Consider the following 20,072-nt stretch of genomic DNA (forward strand, 5'->3'; position numbering starts at 1 on the left):
TTAACATTCGATTCTTAAAAATCTTAAGAAGAAGAAACAGAGATCAAACATAATCTCTTTTGTTTCTAAATCTACACATATGTGCTGCAAGTCAATAAGATGTTGGAATAAATTAATTTCAATAACTCAGATCATCCATATTGAATCACCAAAAAAATATAACATAATGCGGAAGCGTACCTAAATTCGTAAACATGAATTATACGATCGAAAAAGTTTGGATCTTGTGGTTCTTTCGATCTTCTTCAACCAAAGCCTTCTGTATTCCTAGGTGGCTAAACTGCAACTCTTTTGATGGGAAAAGAGCAACAAAGACAGCTTTGGTATATTGGGGACTGAAACCCTGAAGGTCTATTTATATTTGAGCATGGCACCCATTAAACCCTAAAGTCCAAATAAAATAGTATCTAAAGCCCAAAAAATAATATATCTAAAATCCAAAAAGATAATTATCTAAAGAACAAAAGATAATATCTGGTTTTATTCTCATTTAATTCCAAATCAAAAGTAATAATGACTTATTCAATTAGCATTTATAACAATAAATGAGATCATCATTATATAAGTCATTTAATTTGAAATAGTATCATTTGTGATTATAATTGATATATGCATTACCCACAAATAAGTTAGGAAATTAAATAATTTCCTAACAATCTCCCACTTGGGCTATACATATATTCTTTCTTGACATAATCACATCTTATAAACTTTATGCGCGTATCTGAATGCTATTTCTCTCATTACTTTAACAATCTGGTCCGTCTCATACATTAGATATGGAACTACCGCAGCTTTTATCACATTAAATGTCGTGACTAAACCACGCCAATCACCATCCTAATATACTTAACGACATAGATCAAATTTGGATGAGTAATATGGAAATTACATGCCAAGTGATCTCATGCATGTCTATTTCCAGCTGGTCCAACTTTATTGAGATCAAACACAATACAAATATTGCAAAATGAACATTTCATATAACATGAAATAAACCATCAACTTAATTCTGCAGAAAAATAACTCAATATCTATCATAGGACATATAGCATAAAATAAACTCCCACTAAATCAAGGTATCACAAATATTGACACCCATCCGAGCAGTGTGCTCATGAAAGACTTTAGGGGTCAATCCCTTGGTTATTGAGTCTGCTAGCATATACTCTGTTCCTATATGTCCTATGAAAATCTTGTTTTTCTTAAACTTTCTCCTTGACAACTAAGAACTTGATGTCTGTATGCTTCGATTTTGTCAAGCTCTTATTGTTATTGGAGTATAATACTGTTGACTTATTGTCACAAAATATCTTTAATGGCCTTTCAATGTCATCTACTATATGAAGTTCAATGACAAAGTTTCGCAACCATATGCCATGAAATCGGAATCAGAGTACCTAATGATCTCCAAAATTTTCTGATCTCCGATAAGCAAGCATGTAATCCTTTGTTCTCTTTAGATAACGCATTACGCGTTTAATAGCTATCCAATGATCCATGCTTGGATTGCTCAAGTATTTACCCAACACTCCCACTATAAATGATATATCGGGACTTGTGCAGACTTGAGCATACATTAAGCTCCCTAGTGCTGATGCATAAGGTTTATCATGCATTGCTGTCCTCTCAAGATCATTTTTAGGGCATTGTTTGAGACTAAACTTGTCTCCTTTAGTTACGAGTGTGTCCATTGGTTTACATCTTTTCATGCCATGTCTACTTAAAATCTTTTCGATATAGTTCTTTTGTGATCATCCAAGAATACCTTGAAAGCGATCTCTTAGTATCTCGATTCCTAATACAAAAGAGATATCACCAAAGTCTTTCATTTCGAATTTGTTCGATAGAAATTTCTTAGTTTCATGTAACAAGCCTATATCGTTACTGGCAAGTAGAACGTCATCAACATGTATGACCAAAAAGATGTATTTACTCCCACTGAACTTGCGGTATACACATTTATCTATAATATTTACCTCAAAACCATATGAGGTAATAACTTGGTGAAACTCGTGATACCATTAACGGGAAGCTTGTTTGAGATCATAGATGGATTTTCTCTTTTCTCTATTGGATCTCCTTAATGACACTTCTTGAGGTTGTTGAGCTTACTGTATGGATTGGGATTGAGGAGGATTCTCATTATTTTACTGTGCTGTAGCAGTATCTTGAGCAACAACGATATTCTCATTGTTCTCTTGTACTGTAACTGGATCTACAGTAGGATTCTCATTGTGCTCTTGTACTATAATTGTGTCTTGAACAATAATAGGTACAAAGACCTGATCATTGTCAGTTACAGAATCCTCATCAAAAGCAACATTCCTAACATTTCCTTCCCCCCAAACTCAACATCCTCAAGAAATCTCGCATTTTCCGTTTCAAAAATAGACTTTAATGCAGGATTGTAACACTTGTACCACCGTGAATGCTCAGCGTAACCAACAAAGTAGCAACTAATTGTCCTTGAGTCCAATTTTCTTTCATGCGGCCTATAAGGCTGCGCCTTAGTTGGACATCCCCAAATATGCAAATGCTTTATACTGGGTCTTTTTCCAGTCCAAATTTCATATAGGGTTTTGTTAACTCCTTTGCTTGGCACCCTAATAAGGATGTACACTGCGGTCTTTAAGGCTTCTTCCCAGAGTGATTCAGGCAAGGAAGAATGACTAATCATACTTCTCACCATGTCCTTAAGAGTTCGGTTCCTTCGCTCTACAACACCATTCATGCTAGGTTTGCCTGGCATGGTGTATTGCAGAATAATACCACACTCCTCTAGGAAAAAAAAGCAAAAGGCCCAGGACGTTGCTCACCTGAACCGTCATATCTTCCGTAGTATTCACCACCACGATCAGATTTGACAGCTTTAATTTTCTTTCCAAGTTGAAGTTCAACTTCAGCTTTGAAAGACTTGAAAACATCCAAGACTTGGGACTTTTCATGAATTAAATATAGATACCCATAACGAGAGTAATCATCTATGAACGTAATAAAGTACCGTTATCCATTCCAAGAGACAGTAGGGAATGGGCCACATATATCGGTATGTATCAGTTCTAAGACATCTTTAGCTCTCTCGGCACCTAATTTCCTTTTGTTTGTTGTTTTCCCCCTTTATGCACTCAATACAGACTTCAAAGTCCACCAAATTTAGGGGTCCAAGAATTTCATCCGACACAAGCCTCTGAATTCTCTGATTAGAGATGTGATCTAGGCGTTTGTGCCATAATGATGCCGAATTCTCATTTAGTTTTTGTTTTGTACCCGTTTGCAGTATTTCATTATTATAAGAATTTAAGTCAAGCCTATATAGATTATCCACCAAATGACCAGAGCAGATATTATTCGAATTATAAAAGAAACTGACTTTATTGTCTCCGAACGAACAAAAAATAACCTGATTTATCCAAACGAGAAACAGAAACTAAATTCCGTCTTAAATGACGGTACATAAAATGTCTCTAATAAATCCAGGTAAAATCCACTCGTAGAACATAATCTAAAGGTTCCTATAGTTTCGATTGCAACTATATTGCCGTCTGCCACATAGATTTATCTTTCAGCATCACTTGGCGGTCGGTTCCACGGGCAACCCTGCATAGTGACACTTACATGAGTAGTAGCAGCAGAATCTACCCACCAAGTATCAACAGGTGCATAACTTAAACTAGCCTCGAAACAAACAAAAGTAAGAATTATACCCTTCTTTACACGCCAAGTAGCATATTTGGTACAATCCTTCTTCATGTGTCCCGCCTTCTTACAGAAGAAACAGGTTGAAACTTGATCCTGTTTCTTAGCCTTTTTCTGCTGAGAAGGTATATCCGCAGTAGTATCACGCTTTCTTTTATTCTGAGAAGATGAAATCATGTGAGCACTTTCAGTCTTATCTTGCTGTAGCCTCTCTTCTTCTTGCACACAGTGAGATATAAGCTCATTTAAGGACCAAGTGTTCTTTAGAGTATTATAACTCACTTTGAATTGCCCAAAGTGTGCAGGAAGGGAAATCAAAATGAAATGCATGAGTAAATCTTCAGACAACTCTAACTTTAGTACTTTCAATTTTGAAGCAAGATAAGACATTTTCATAATGTACTCCCTAATGTTCCCTTTACCTTTATACCTCATGGAGACAAGTTTGCTCAAAAGACTACTTGCCTCCGCCTTTTCATTCTTAGTAAAGCATTTTTTAACACCCTTTAGAAACTGTTTGGCATCTTTATCCTCAGTAATTGAGCCCCGAAACGCCTCAGGAATTGAGCGTTTCATGATCATAATGCTCATTCGATTGGATCTCTCCCACTTCTCTATTTTAAACTCATTGAAATTTTTCGGAGTGGAAGTGGGTTTCTCCTCTCGAAGAGCTGTATCTAGATCCATACAACCGAGGACAATCTCCACGGTATCCTTCCAAACTTTAAAGTTTGAACCATTCAGCATAGGAATACTGCTAATTTGTGCAGAAACATTGGTAGCTAAAGCCATAGTTTCTAGATTAGAACAAATAAACATGTAGTAAACATTAATTAATTAATGGGAAAAATCCATATTGAGATATCTAGAACAACATTAATTTTCAATCTTTGGATAGAAAAATTAACTGTAAGTGATACTCTCATTGCAGTAATCAAATATTGTCAAAATTCCTGTCACACATTAAGCCTTTCTTTGGACCGACTTAATGCGCACATGGAAACTTAAACTTTGCAACCTATTTATTACCGCATATATTTTCTATTAATTGGCCAAACAATAACCTTTCTTTGGGCCGATTATTGATCGCATAATTAATAGAAAATAAACTAAAGTGTGCAATGCTTATTATTTGGCCAAACAATAAACTTCCTTTGGGCCGATTATTGTTTGCATAAATAATAAACATTACTTTATTCTTAATTTGTTACCCAAACATGTATTTACTATCAATATGTGTATGTAATTCGGCCAAATATAGACTTTCCTTTGGGTCGACCAATATTCGCATGAATTACATAACATCATATTCCTTATGTTTTGAATAAATCAATTTTCACAAAAGAGGCTACTTTGGCAGCATAATGTTCAATCAATTTATTCTAAAACCAAATCTTTATTAAATAGATGGGTATGATAATCCAAATTGTTACCAATTTCCTTAGGTAACAACAAAAAATATTCAAATCGCAAAATGAATTTAAATTTTAATGGTATCTTTTGAGACCTTAAAGAAAAACATGATTATAACTCATGTGCCAAAAATTCTTGATCCATTAAGATTAAAATTAATCTTTATAAAATTAGTGGGTATAATAATCCTTATATCCAAAAAAGATAACCAATTAATTTTATTTATCAAAATAATTTTATAAGCATCATCTCAAAAGAAAAAAAATATAACCGGACATAGGACGTATCCATCCCAAACACACAGCAACGTGTATAACCGAAAAACAACATGATAATATCTCCAAATTTACATACATGATACTATAATAGTACAAGTATATATACAGAGAGAGAACTAACCCATAGTGGCATATATACATATATATATATATCATGCAGGCACATAGTAAATTATATATATGCAGTAGCAATAAACCGAACCATGTAAAAACGTTAAAAAAATATATATGTATATAATTTACAGCATAAAAAAATTCCAAATGTATACGACGTACGTGTATATATATATATATATATATATATATATATATATATATTTAATTCAAAAGGAATAATAAACTGAATATTTTGATGATTAAATTATGGATGACTCTGATACCACTTGTTGGAATAAATTAATTTCAATAACTCAGATCATCTATATTGAATCACCAAAAAAATATAACATAATGCGGAAGCGTAGCTAAATTCATAAACATGAATCATACGATCGGAAGAGTTTGGATCTTGTGGTTCTTTCGATCTTCCTCAACCAAAGCCTTTTGTATTCCTAGGTGGCTAAACTACAACTCTTTTGATGGGGAAAGAGTAACAAATGCGGTTTTGGTATATTGGGAACCAAAACCCTGAAAGTCTATTTATATTTGAATATGATACCCATTAAACCCTAAAACCCAAATAAAATAGTATCTAAAGCCCAAAAGATAATATATCTAAAATCCAAAAAGATAATTAACTAAAGAACAAAAGATAATATCTGATTTTATTCTCATTTAATTCCAAATCAAAAGTAATAATGACTTATTCAATTAGCATTTATAACAATAAATGAGATCATCATTATATAAGTCATTTAATTTGAAATAGCATCATTTGTGATTATAATCATGGGTCTGAAAACCGGACCGGACCGGCCGGTTCAACCGGAAAAACTGGGAACCGGTCAGCTAGCCGGTCCGGGTAAGTTTAAAAACCGTTTGACAAAAAACCGATAAAAAACCGGTTGAACCGGCAGTTAATCGGTAAACCGGTAGAACCATCCGGTTTTTTAGAGGGTTTCCGGTTCGGAAAGCATCCTCTAAACGTCGCCGTTTTGTATAAAATTAAAAAAAAATAAAAATAAAAAGGGTAAGTGCTGAACAGCTGAAGTGAAAACCCTAAATCCCACTCATCTCTCCTCTCTTCTCTGAGAAGTGAGAAGCTGAGAACCATTGCAGCCACCAGCCCACCGCCACCGCGTCCCGCAGCCCACCGCCACCGTGTCCTGCAGCCACCGCGTCCCGCAGCCTCCGCGTCCCGCAGCCTCCGCGTCCAGCAGCTTCCGCGTCCCACAGGCGCCGTTCGTGTGCGTCGTCCATTAGTGGTCGGTCGCTCCTCCTTCTCCTTCGTCGCAGGTATCCCTCTTCTCTGCCGTGCTGGCCGCAATTTCTCCAGCCCCCTCTGCTCTGCCGTGGTCGCCTCCCTCTACTCTGCCGTGGTCGCCGCAATTTCTCCAGCCCCTTTGCTCTGCCGCGGTCGCCTCCCTCTGCTCTTCCGTGCTCGCTGAAGATTCTGGTAGGTGAGTCCTCTCCTCTTTGCTGTGTTCTTGCTGTGTTGTGTATTGAAAAGTCGTTCTTGCTGTGTTATTGTATGGAATGGTGTGCTGTTGCAATCCTCTTTGCTGTGTTTTTGACTGTTACTGTGTTCTTGTTATGGTGTTAATAATTGTTCTTTTTGCTATGTTATTGATTAATTGTTAATAATTTATATTACACAATAATCTGTATTTTTTTGTTAATAATCTTGCTGTGTTGTTCTTGGTGTTGTATTTAAATTGCTGGTGGTGTTGTAGTTATTAACAATTTAGACATAAAGCAAAAGCATATGATACTATTGTCATCCACAACAAAATTTGGTTTAAATTGCCAGTGGAAAGAACTAGAGGTGATTAAGGCTTATGACATCCACACTTTTGTCAGATCATGGTACTATAATTCATTGAAAATATGTTCAATATGCAGATGAGTAAAGCAAGCTGAAAAGTGACCCTATCACATCACTAGGTTTCTTTATATTCCCCTGCACTAACATTTGTGTTTTGAGTAGCAAAAGGAGTTATCTTCACAATACTTTCTCTTATTTGATAACATCAATTTTGCCAACATTTTATAATACCTATAATATCCTGGAGAAACTATATACAACTTATCTAAAATACAAGATGTTGAATTGGCATTATGCTTCCATCATAAGCTGATGTAACTAATAATCTTTATTTTCCGCCCCACTTGAAGGTCATGGAAGAAGTGTTGCTGTTATGTTTGCATTGTTTATGGGTTTGTCATTATTGTTTATGGGTTTGTCATTATGTGTATTTTTTTTGTTTAGTTATAAACTTTTATGTTTGAAGTTGTTTGTGAATTTCTAATATTAAGTAATGGATAATTTATTATGTGAAATTTTAATTTTTAATAAGTTAGAAATTATTGAATTTATATATTTAAAATTATTTTTAGGTTTTTTAATAATTTTATTTAATATTTAATTAAACCGGTTGAACCCCGGTCGAACCAATGAACCATTAAACCAGTAACCTCACCGGTTTATTGACCGGTCCGGTTCTCGCAACCTTGATTATAATTGATATATGTATTGCCCCCAAATAAGTTAGAAAATTAAATAATTTCCTAACATAAGATACATCTTCTTCTTCATATAAATCTAAATATTTTTTGAATCTGAAGGTTTTTCTGTAAACGAAACCATTTCTTCATTGAGTTTTTCTTCAAGATCTGAAAAGATCTGTATCATCAGAACACCACCAACAACCATAACAGGAACCAAAACGCCACCACAAACAAGGGGGAAAAATCACAAATAGATTATACAAACAGGAACACAGAGCTAAGTTCAGGTTCGAAGAAAATTATTTTAGATCTAAATTTGGATCTCAAATCTAAATCTTTTAAAAAAGCAGAAAACAGAAATTAAAGCAAGAAATTAGGAAGACAAAGAAAAAAGAGAGGAGAAGTTGAAGAGATAACGGAGCAAAATGGGTGGAGGTGAATGGAGAACAGAACCAGAAGAGAAGGAGAAAGAAGGAGGAAGAAGGGGAGGCGAAAGAGACGAAAAGGGAGAAAAGTTAAGAAAACAGGAGCAAAGAGGAAGAGGTAAGGGAGAGATAGGAGCATCGGAGGGCCACCGCAGCCTAGATTGAGGTGGCGGCGGCAGCCCTCAAAAAAAGTTTTAGGATTTACCTCAACGGAAGAGAGAGAGAATCAGCCAGAATAGTGTACTTTTTAAAGCTGCTTGGTTAAATGTTGTGCGAAAATGCAAACGTCGCTGTCAACGTACAATTTAACTTTGGTAAAAAAAAAAACATTTGGAATCAACATTGCCATACAAACTGATTCATGATTGGATCAATGGAATATAGATCTTACTACTATACTTTATAGTTTTTTTTTTAACTTTTCTGTGTCATATTTTTTTTGGGTATTTTGTGTCATGCATTTACCCCGAAGGAGTTTGATGTTCATTTGGTGTGGGTTGGGCTTCGTTCTAGCCCACAACCAAATCCAAAATTGAAAAACACTCATTCCCTTTCTTCTCTTCTTCTCTTCATTATTTACTATATTATTTATGGGCATGTTTTTATATTTATGGCGCGAGCTAGACACACTGTTTAGTAAATGCACTAATAGTTTCAAGTAATAAAATAATAATTGGAGTATTATTTCTATAAAAAATTATTAATTATTAAAATTTATTTAATTAAACTATTATTTGGATAATAAAACTTTAAAATGAGAAAGAAATTAAATTAAAGACAAGAATTTAGCATTGAGAGTTCAAATAAATAAAATGAATATTAGGACAACTAATTTCACCATATCATGGAATTAGATATTTATGATTATGTCACTCAATTTCTTAATTGTAAATTCAAATTGATTAAATTTTCTAATCTAATTTTTGTTTATTATTTTTTAATTTAAAAGACTCTCTTAAACTCATATAGATAAATTTAATTTCTTAGTTACAACTTATGTGAGAAAATAATTATTTTTTGTGAAATTTTCATAATAACCACATAGTTTTCCAAATTTCTTTGTGTTTCTTATGTTTCTTAAATTGCATTTTAATGTTATTATTTTGTTTGATTTTTCCGTTTAAAATGGATTTTTGAGGGCATTGTTTAGAATAAGTATGTTTCTACGTTGGTTCAGTTATTAGTAGAAGTTCCAAACGTGAGAATTTGTGAAAATTTATAGTTCATGAAATTTTCACACATGAACATTTGTTTTGTTTTTTAATTGTTAATCTGTTTATTAAAATAATACATTCCTAATACTTATTCATGATCAATACTCTGGTTACGCATTCATAAGGTTCTATTATTCTATACTTTAGGTACACATTCTGATTTATTAGTTTGCATTGAACTAATGAACATAATGTGGATCCTTGATTTTATACTTTAGATATATATCTTTAGATTAGAATAAATGTCATAATCTTTGATTTGCAGTCTGAAGACTGAAAGGTATCAGAGACTCAAACAGAGAATAATTCTCCTATTGATATATTAATTGGTCTACTCACTACACATATAATTAGAGGTGCATATTTTTTTACAATAAAAAATTTTAAACGATTTTTGACAATCCTTTCGAAACACAACAAGATGCTCAACAAAAAAAAATACATTTTTTGGTCCTAATTTTTACTTTTGTGAAATTAATTATTAGTCCTTCTATTAATATTTTTTTTGTGTAACGAAATAAATCTATATAATATGTTAAATTGTTAATTTATTCATTAAAAACCAAGTAGGATTGATAGATTTTTTTTGTTGGGAGTCTCGTGTTTTAAATACTTGTTAGAGTCATTTATTTTTTATATATTTTTTTATTACCTCTTTTAAATAAATTGACTAAATTTATTGTATAAAACTAAAAAATATTAGAGATTTTTAAATTATTTTTATTTATAAAAATTAAATAAAAAATATATTAATGATTAACGTATTATTTCTTTTTTTCTTTCTTTTAATTTTTTTATAATAAATTAAATTTTATAATTTTTTTTTATCATAGTGTAGATTGGATAATTTTTATGTTTTAAAAATTTTTTTGTTTAATTTAGGGATTTTTTTTAGGAAATTTGATGGAATAATTATGGTTAATTATGCTAATTAATTAGTTGAATTAGTTTAATTTTAGGTAGTTAAGTAGTTAGTTAGGTTAATTTAATTAGTATGTTCAATTAGTGTGAAATTAGATTAATTTAATTTTGAAATTATATGATAACTCGAAATTTTACTACAAGAAAAACACCCATTCAGGTACACTTGAAAAGTGTAGCTAAAAGTGAAAAAAAATGATGCCTTAGGCTACGGCTACGCTTTTTGGGCTACGGCTACGCTTTTTGGGGGTGATTCCTATTCGGTCGTTGCCTATTCTCAAAGGCTACGCTTTTCTGCACCAAGGGCTACGCTTTTGGCTTTGGGAATAGGCTACGCTTTTCAAGTGATGCTATCCAAGACCAAAGGCTAAGCTTTTCAGCTTTCATTTTTCCAGAATAGGCTACGCTTTTCAACGCTACTGCATCACTTGTAAAGCGTAGCCACATTGTATAACATAGCTACTTTTTATAAGCGTAGCGTTAGGTCCCTCTTTTTTTGTATACTATAGCTACTGTAAATAAGTGTAACCTTAGGTCTTATTTTTTATTTTTTTTTGCATACTATAGCTACTGTATATAAATGTAGCCTTAGATCTTGTTTTTTTTCTGTATATATATATATATATATATATATATATATATAATAATTATTAATACAACATAATAGTTAATATGATTACATGTATAATAATTCTGCATTTTTATTTAAATGAGTTGAATATTACAAAATAAAAATAAATATATAATTATACTAAATAATTTTTTTAAATAACAAATTATCTGTAAACAATATATATTTACAATGATCCAAAAATACTAGAATAGAAGTTAATTTTGAATATTCATACATCTCACACTAAATTAAGCATAGCTTTATCAAAATAAGCATGAGATCACTTAGAATTTACTACTAATACTCTACGGAAAACTAAATTAAAATATTATATCCTACATAAATATCTTCTAATAAAAATTATTAGTCAACCATACATATATTCATTCCGAACACTACTCCATTTTAGCCAATAAACTACAATCATAAACAGATTAATCTTCATTATCATCCTCAATATTATCCTGCATAATTATATAAAAAAATAATTAAAAAATATTTATAATGACATTTGCAATTATAAAAATAAAAAATTAAAATAATTATTTAACAAGGCAAAAATTCAGATATAAAATATAAATTAATTGTTTAGATATACTTAATTAGTTTCCAACATTGAGACTTTCATGGGGTGTTTCGCCTTTAATTTTCCTAAAGACAAATGTAGATACGAGCTTTCCACTAAACACACCTAGAATATATGCTTATCTTCTATCCTTAATTGGCTTAGAAATAAGCCAAATTCAAAATGTTAAAGTCATTCCTAACTTTTTATTATTAGTGCTCAATCCACATATGATAGATGATGAAAAAGTAAAATAAATAAATTACTAGTGTTAGTTCTTTTTCATTGAAAAAAATGGGTGATGTGACTTGCTTCCCTCAGAGACAATGACCAACACGAGTTACTTACTGTGACAGTGTACTTGCTTCCCTCGGAAGAAGTTTTATTTGTGCTCGCATCTGGTTCTCTTTCTTGCTCGGATCGACTCTGCAGCAAAAGCATATTGATAAATCCCAATTTGACGGAAAAAAATATGCCTTGAAGGTTGCACACCCTCCTCAACATCAATATCAAGCTTCTTGGAAGAGTGCTCCATGATGCTACATTCCCATGGACTTTCAACATCTCCTAAATCTTCAACCACCTCTTCCTTTTCTTCAATGATCATGGGCTCCTCCAATTGTTCCAACACAAAATTCGACTCCTCCTTCTCCACCGGATTTTTCAATTTCTCCTTCATGCTTTGTTCTTCTTTTGACTTTTCACATGTGGTCACGGAAGTACCTTGAGTATTCAAACATTGGTGGGCTAAAGTGTGCACCACCTTGGTCAAATTGGTCACAAACTCAAGTGTATCCCGCTTCATGGCTTCTTGTCCTTGGAGTAATGATGAGCGGATAATTTGTATACTTTTTGGCATTGTTTTTAGTATGTTTTTGATATCTTTTAGTTAGATTTTAGTACATTTTTATTAGTTTTTATTTAAAATTCACTTTTCTGGACTTTACTATGAGTTTGTGTGTTTTTCTGTGATTTCAGGTATTTTCTGGCTGAAATTGAGGGACCTGAGCAAAAATCTGATTCAGAGACCAAAAAGGACTGCAGATGCTGTTGGATTCTGACCTCCCTGCACTCGAAGTGGATTTTCTGGAGCTACAGAAGCCCAATTGGCGCGCTCTCAACGGCGTTGGAAAGTAGACATCCAGGGCTTTCCAGCAATATATAATAGTCCATACTTTGTCCAAGATTTGATGGCCCAAACCCGCGAAGCAATCCGGCCTCAGGATTTCCAGCGTTAAACGCCGGAACAGGAATAAAAGTTGGAGTTAAACGCCCAAACTGGCATGGGAGCTGGCGTTTAACTCCAGAAAAGGTCTCTACACGAATTTCCTTGATTGTTCAGCCCAAGCACACACCAAGTGGGCCCGGAAGTGGATTTTTATGTCATTTACTCATTTCTGTACACCTTAGGTTACTAGTTTACTATTAATAGGACCTTTTACTATTGTATTAGTGGACTTTGGTAGCTATCTTCACTTTTATGCTATCTTAGATCTTTGGAGGCTGGCCATTCGGCCATGCCTGGACCTTATGCTTATGTATTTTCAACGGTGGAGTTTCTACACACCATAGATTAAGGGTGTGAAGCTCTGCTGTACCTCGAGTATTAATGCAATTACTATTGTTCTTCTATTCAACTCCGCTTGTTCTTTATCTAAGATATCACTCGTTCTTCAACCTATGAACAAGGTGACTGACAACCATTCTTGTTCTACAAGCATTCGAGGCTTTAGTGAATATCTCTTGGATTCCTGATTGCACGATGCATGGTTGATCGCCTGACAACCGAGTGCTCGCCTGACAAACGAGCCAGCCATTCCGTGAGATCAGAGTCTTCGTGGTATAGGCAAGAACTGATGGCAGCATTCAAGAGAATCCGGAAGGTCTAACCTTGTCTGTGGTGTTCTGAGTAGGATTCAATGACTGAATGACTGTGACGTGCTTCAAACCTGTAACCTACTGGGCGTTAGTGACAGACGCAAAAGAGTTATTCTATTCCGGTAGGGGAGGGAACCAAACCGGTGATTGGCAGCACTGTGACAGAGTGTGTGCATTAGCTTTCACTGCGCGGATGGGAGGTAGCTGCTGACAACAGTGAGACCCTATACGAGTTTGCCATGGAAAGGAGTAAGAAGGATTGGATGAAGGCTGTAGGAAAGCAGAGAGACGGAAGGGAAGGCATCTTCATACACTTGTCTGAAGCTCTTACACCAATGATATACATAAGTATCACTATCTTTATCTTTTATGTTATTTTCGTTCATCACCATATACATCTGAGTTTGCCTGACTAAGATTTACAAGATGACCATAGCTTGCTTCAATACTAACAATCTCCGTGGGATCGACCCTTACTCACGTAAGGTTTTATTACTTGGACGACCCAGTGCACTTGCTGGTTAGTTGTGCGAAGTTGTGTAATGCCATGGTATTGAGCGCACCAAGTTTTTGGAGCCATTACCAGGGATTATTTGAGTTGTGAAAAAGTATTGTTCACAATTTCGCCCGACCAAGTTTTTGGCGCCGTTGCCGGGGATTGTTCATGTTTTGAGCAAGCTTTTGGTAACATCAGAGCCAAGATCCGGCAACAACATCAAATTTTTGGTGTTATTGCCCGGGATTGTTTAGGCTGGACAACTGACGGTTCATCTTGTTGCTTAGATTAGGTATTTTTTTTCGAAATTCTTGAAGGTGAATTCTAGAGTTTCATGATGATTTGTTGAGATCTGGCTGGCTGAGAAGCCATGTCTAATCTGATTGGACCGAGGTTTCAACTTATCACCACAAGAGCTTGTTGATTTCGTATCAATCTTGCTTTTGGAGCAGTGATTTGCTAAGGCTTGGCTGACCTTTGGTCATGTCTAGTGTTTTGGACCGAAGCTTTCTTTGAAAGCTTGGCTGGCTGTGAAGCCATGTCTAATTCCTGGACCGGAGCCTTAGACTAGCATTGCACTGATTCCTGGAATTCTCATTAAGAATTTTGATACTTTTTTTCACTTAATTTTCGAAAAATACAAAAAAATTTGCAAAACCATAAAATCCCAAAAATATTTCTTGTTTGAGTCTAGAGTCTCATCTTAAGTTTAGTGTCAAATGCATGTTTTTGTTATATTTTTCGAATCCATGCATATATTTCTTTGTTTTGATCTTTGAATTCTATTGACTTGAAGTATTTTGTGTGTCTCATATGCATTTTCATGTTGTTAGTGTCAGTAGTACACAAACTGCTAAGTTTGGTGTCTTGCATGCATTGTTAATTGATTCCTTTTGCATTTTGATTATCAAAAATCCAAAATATTTTTAATTTGTGTCCTTTCAAGTCAATGATACAAAGAATTGAAGATTCAAAACATGCTGCAGAGGAATTATACAGAAAAAGCTGAGCATTCAAAAATGCCCAGTGAAGAAGGCAGACTGGCGTTTAAACGCCAGCCAGGGTACCTGGTTGGGCGTTTAACGCCCAAAAAGGGTGCATTTTGGGCGTTAAACGCCAGAATGTATACCATTCTGGGCGTTTAACGCCAGGATGGTGCAGGGGGAAGATTTTGTTTTCAAAATCAAATTTTTTTTAGTTTTTCAAAATCAAATCTTTTTCAAATCAAATCTTTTCAATCAAATGTTTTCAAAATCAATTTCTTTCCTTTTTAAAAGATACTTACTAACAATTAATGATTTGATTGAACATCACAAGATTGTTACCTTTTCTGTTGAGAAAGGTTTGAATGTTTCAAATCATATCTTTCCTTGTTAGGCAAGTCATTCTTTTTTAAAATCATATCTTTTCAAATGGTTTTCAAATCATATCTTTTAAAAATGTTTTCAAATCATATCTTCTCAATCCCATCTTTTTTTAAACTCATAACTTTTCAATTAAATCTTTTTAACCACATCTTTTTCAAAACAGTTTTCAATCAAATCTTTTTAATTTCTAATTTCAAATTCTTTTTCAAAAATCACTTAATTTCTTTTCCACTTTTATTTTCGAAAATTAATTAATGTTTTTCAAAATAATTTCAAAATTTTTCACTTGATTTTCGAAAATTCTCTTCCCTCCTTCCCACATCCTTCTAATTATGGAGTACTACTCCTTCTAAATGCACAATTCGAACATTATCCAATTGAAGTTCGAATTTTCCTTCTCCTTCTTCTTTCTATTTCTCTTTTCCTCTGACACTTAAAGGAATCTCTATACTGTGACATAGAGGATTCCACATTTTCTTGTTCCCTTCTCTTTCATATGAGCAGGAGCAAGGACAAAGGCATTCTTGTTGAAGCTGATCCTGAACCTGAAAGGACTTTGAAGAGAAAGCTAAGAGAAGCCAAAGCACAACTCTCTTTAGAGGACCTGACCGAATTCTTCAAGGAAGAAAACATGGCAGCAGAAAACAACAACAATGCAAACAATGCAAGGAAGGTGCTGGGTGACTTTACTGCACCTACTCCTGATTTTTATGGGAGAAGCATCTCTATCCCTGCCATTGGAGCAAACAACTTTGAGCTTAAGCCTCAATTAGTTTCTCTAATGCAACAGAATTGCAAGTTCCATGGACTTCCAATGGAAGATCCTCATCAGTTTTTAGCTGAATTCTTGCAAATCTGTGACACAGTCAAGACTAATGGGGTTGACCCTGAAGTCTATAGACTGATGCTATTCCCTTTTGCTGTAAGAGACAGAGCTAGAATATGGTTGGACTCTCAACCTAAAGAAAGCCTGGACTCATGGGAAAAGCTAGTCAATGCCTTCTTGGCAAAGTTCTTTCCACCACAAAGATGGAGTAAGCTTAGAGTGGAAGTCCAAACCTTCAGACAGAAGGATGGAGAATCCCTCTATGAAGCTTGGGAAAGATACAAACAATTAATCAGAAGATGTCCATCTGACATGCTTTCTGAATGGAGCATCATAGGTATTTTCTATGATGGTCTCTCTGAACTATCCAAGATGTCTTTGGATAGCTCTGCTGGAGGATCTCTTCATCTGAAGAAGACGCCTACTGAAGCTCAAGAATTGATTGAAATGGTTGCAAATAACCAATTCATGTATACTTCTGAAAGAAATCCTGTGAACAATGGGACTAGTCAGAAGAAAGGAGTTCTTGAGATTGACACTCTGAATGCCATATTGGCTCAGAATAAAATATTGACTCAACAAGTCAATTTGATTTCTCAAAGTCTGTCTGGAATGCAGAATGCACCAAACAGTACTAAGGAAGCTTCATCTGAGGAAGAAGCTTATGATCCTGAGAACCCTTCCATGGAAGAGGTAAATTACCTAGGAGAACCCTATGGTAACACCTATAATTCTTCATGGAGAAATCACCCAAATCTTTCATGGAAGAATCACGAGAGACCTCAACAAGGTTTCAATAACAATGGTGGAAGAAACAGGTTTAACAATGGCAAGCCTTTTCCATCATCTTCCCAGCAACAGACAGAGAGCTCTAAGCAGAATAATTCTGACTTAGCAACCATGGTCTCTGATCTGATCAAAACCACTCAAAGTTTCATGACTGAAACTAGATCTTCCATTAGGAATTTGGAAGGACAAGTGGGTCAGCTGAGCAAGAAAATTACTGAACTTCCTCCAAGCACTCTCCCAAGTAACACAGAAGAAAATCCAAAAGGAGAGTGCAAAGCCATAGACATGGCCGAATATGGAGAGGAAAGAGAGGAGGAGGACGCCACTGAGGAAGACCTCAGTGGGCGTGTACCAATCTCCTCTGAGTTCCTCAATGAGGAACAATGGGAATCTGAGGCTCAAAATGAGACCATAGAGATTCCATTGGACTTACTTCTGCCATTCATGAGCTCTGATGAGTATTCTTCCTCTGAAGAGGATGAGTATGTCACTGAAGAGCAAGTTGCTAAATACCTTGGAGCAATCATGAAACTGAATGACAAGTTATTTGGAAATGAGACTTGGGAGGATGAACCACCCTTGCTCACCAAAGAACTGGATGACTTGTATAGGCAGAAACTGCCTCAAAAGAGGCAGGATCCTAGGAAGTTTTCTATACCTTGTACCATAGGCACCATGACCTTCAAAAAGGCCTTGTGTGACTTAGGGTCAAGTGTGAACCTCATGCCCCTCTCTGTAATGGAGAAATTAGGGATCTTAGAGGTGCAAGCTGCAAGAATCTCATTAGAGATGGCAGACAACTCAAGAAAACAAGCCCATGGACTTGTAGAGGATGTTCTGGTTAAAATTGAAGACCAGTACATTCCTACTGATTTCATAGTCCTAGAGACTGGGAAGTGCATGGATGAATCCATCATCCTTGGCAGACCCTTCCTAGCCACAGCAAAGGCTGTGATTGATGTTGATAGAGGAGAGTTAATTATTCAAGTGAATGAAAAATCCTTGGTGTTTAAGGCCCAAGGATATCCCTCTGTCATCATGGAGAGGAAGCATGAAGAGCTCCTCTCAAAACAGAGCCAAACAGAGCCCCCACAGTCAAACTCTAAGTTTGGTGTTGGGAGGCCACAACCAAACTCTAAGTTTGGTGTTGAAACCCCACATTCAAACTCTAAGTTTGGTGTTGGGAGGTTTCAACACGGTTCTGAGCATTTCTGAGGCTCCATGAGAGCCCTCTGTCAAGCTAATGACATTAAAGAAGCGCTTGTTGGGAGGCAACCCAATGTTTTATAATTAATTATTTTCTTTTGTTATTTTATCTTTTTTGTAGGTTGATGATCATAAGAAGTCACAAAAACAATGAAAAAAGCAAAAACAAAATGAAAAACAGGAAGAAAAACAGCACACCCTGGAGGAAGATGCTGCTGGCGTTCAAACGCCAGTCAGCCTAGCAGTTGGGCGTTTAACGCCCAGTCTGGCACCTTTCTGGGCGTTTAACGCCAGAAAAGGGCACCAGACTGGCGTTAAACGCCAGTAAAGGGCAACAACCTGGCGTTAAACGCCAGGAATGGGCACCAGCCCGGCGTTTAACGCCAGAAATGGGTCAAAACGTGGATTTTGATGCCATTTGGTGCAAGGATGACTTTTCCTTGACACTACAGGATCTGTGGACCCCACAGGACCCTACCATCACTCTCTCTCTTCTTCCCCCATTCACCAATCACCTCAACACCTCTTCCCCAAAAACCCCACCAACCTCACCCTTCAAATTCAAACCACTTTCCCTCCCAAACCCACCCTCAAATGGCCGAACCTTTACCCCCCTCTCTCCTATAAATACCCTTCTTCAACCCTTCATTTTCACACAACCTAAAGACCACTTCTTCCCCCTTTGGCCGAACACACTACCCTCCCCCTCTTCCTCATTTCTTCTTCTTCTACTCCTTTCTTTCTTCTTTTGCTCGAGGACGAGCAAACATTTTAAGTTTGGTGTGGTAAAAGCGTTGCTTTTTCGTTTTTCCATAACCATTATGGCACCAAAGGCCGGAGAAACCTCTAAAAAGAGGAAAGGGAAAGCAAAAGCTTCCACCTCCGAGTCATGGGAGATGGATAGATTCCTCTCAAAGGTGCATCAAGACCACTTCTATGAAGTTGTGGCCTTGAAGAAGGTGATCCCCGAAGTCCCCTTTTTACTCAAAAAGGGTGAATATCCGGAGATCCGCCATGAGATCCAAAGAAGAGGCTGGGAAGTTCTCACCAACCCCATTCAACAAGTTGGAATCTTGATGGTTCAAGAGTTCTATGCCAATGCATGGATCACAAAGAACCATGACCAAAGTGTGAACCCGAATCCAAAGAATTATCTTACTATGGTTCGGGGGAAATACTTGGATTTTAGTCCGGAGAGTGTGAGGGTGGCGTTCAACTTGCCTATGATGCAAGGAGATGAGCATCCTTTCACTAGAAGGGTCAACTTTGATCAAAGGTTGGACCAAGTCCTCACAGTCATATGTGAAGAGGGCGCACAATGGAAGCAAGATTCAAGAGGAAAGCCGGTCCAATTGAGAAGGCATGACCTCAAGCCCGTAGCTAGAGGATGGTTAGAGTTCATACAACGCTCAATCATTCCCACTAGCAACCGGTCCGAAGTTACCATAGACCGGGCCATCATGATCCATAGTATCATGATTGGAGAGGAAATAGAGGTTCATGAGGTTATAGCTCAAGAACTCTATAAAGTGGCAGACAAGACCTCCACTGTGGCAAGGTTAGCCTTTCCTCACCTCATTTGTCACCTCTGTTATTCAGTTGGAGTTGACATAGAAGGAGATATCCCCATTGATGAGGACAAGCCCATCACCAAGAAAAGGATGGAATACACAAGAGACCCCTCTCATCAAGAAATCCCTGAGATTCCTCAAGGGATGAACTTTCCTCCACAAAACTATTGGGAGCAACTAAACACCTCCCTAGGAGAATTAAGT

At 35.8% G+C, this 20,072-nt stretch overlaps 1 non-coding gene across 1 annotated transcript; it reads right to left on the bottom strand.

Moving 5' to 3' along the window:
• Window positions 1-16,512: 16,512 nt before the first annotated feature.
• On the bottom strand, window positions 16,513-16,616 carry LOC130971717 (small nucleolar RNA R71). Its single transcript, XR_009082930.1, has one exon. It is a non-coding gene; the product is annotated as a small nucleolar RNA R71 (small nucleolar RNA).
• Between the last annotated feature and the right edge of the window lie 3,456 nt (window positions 16,617-20,072).

Source organism: Arachis stenosperma, chromosome 3, assembly GCF_014773155.1.
Source record: "Arachis stenosperma cultivar V10309 chromosome 3, arast.V10309.gnm1.PFL2, whole genome shotgun sequence".
NCBI lineage: Eukaryota > Viridiplantae > Streptophyta > Magnoliopsida > Fabales > Fabaceae > Arachis > Arachis stenosperma.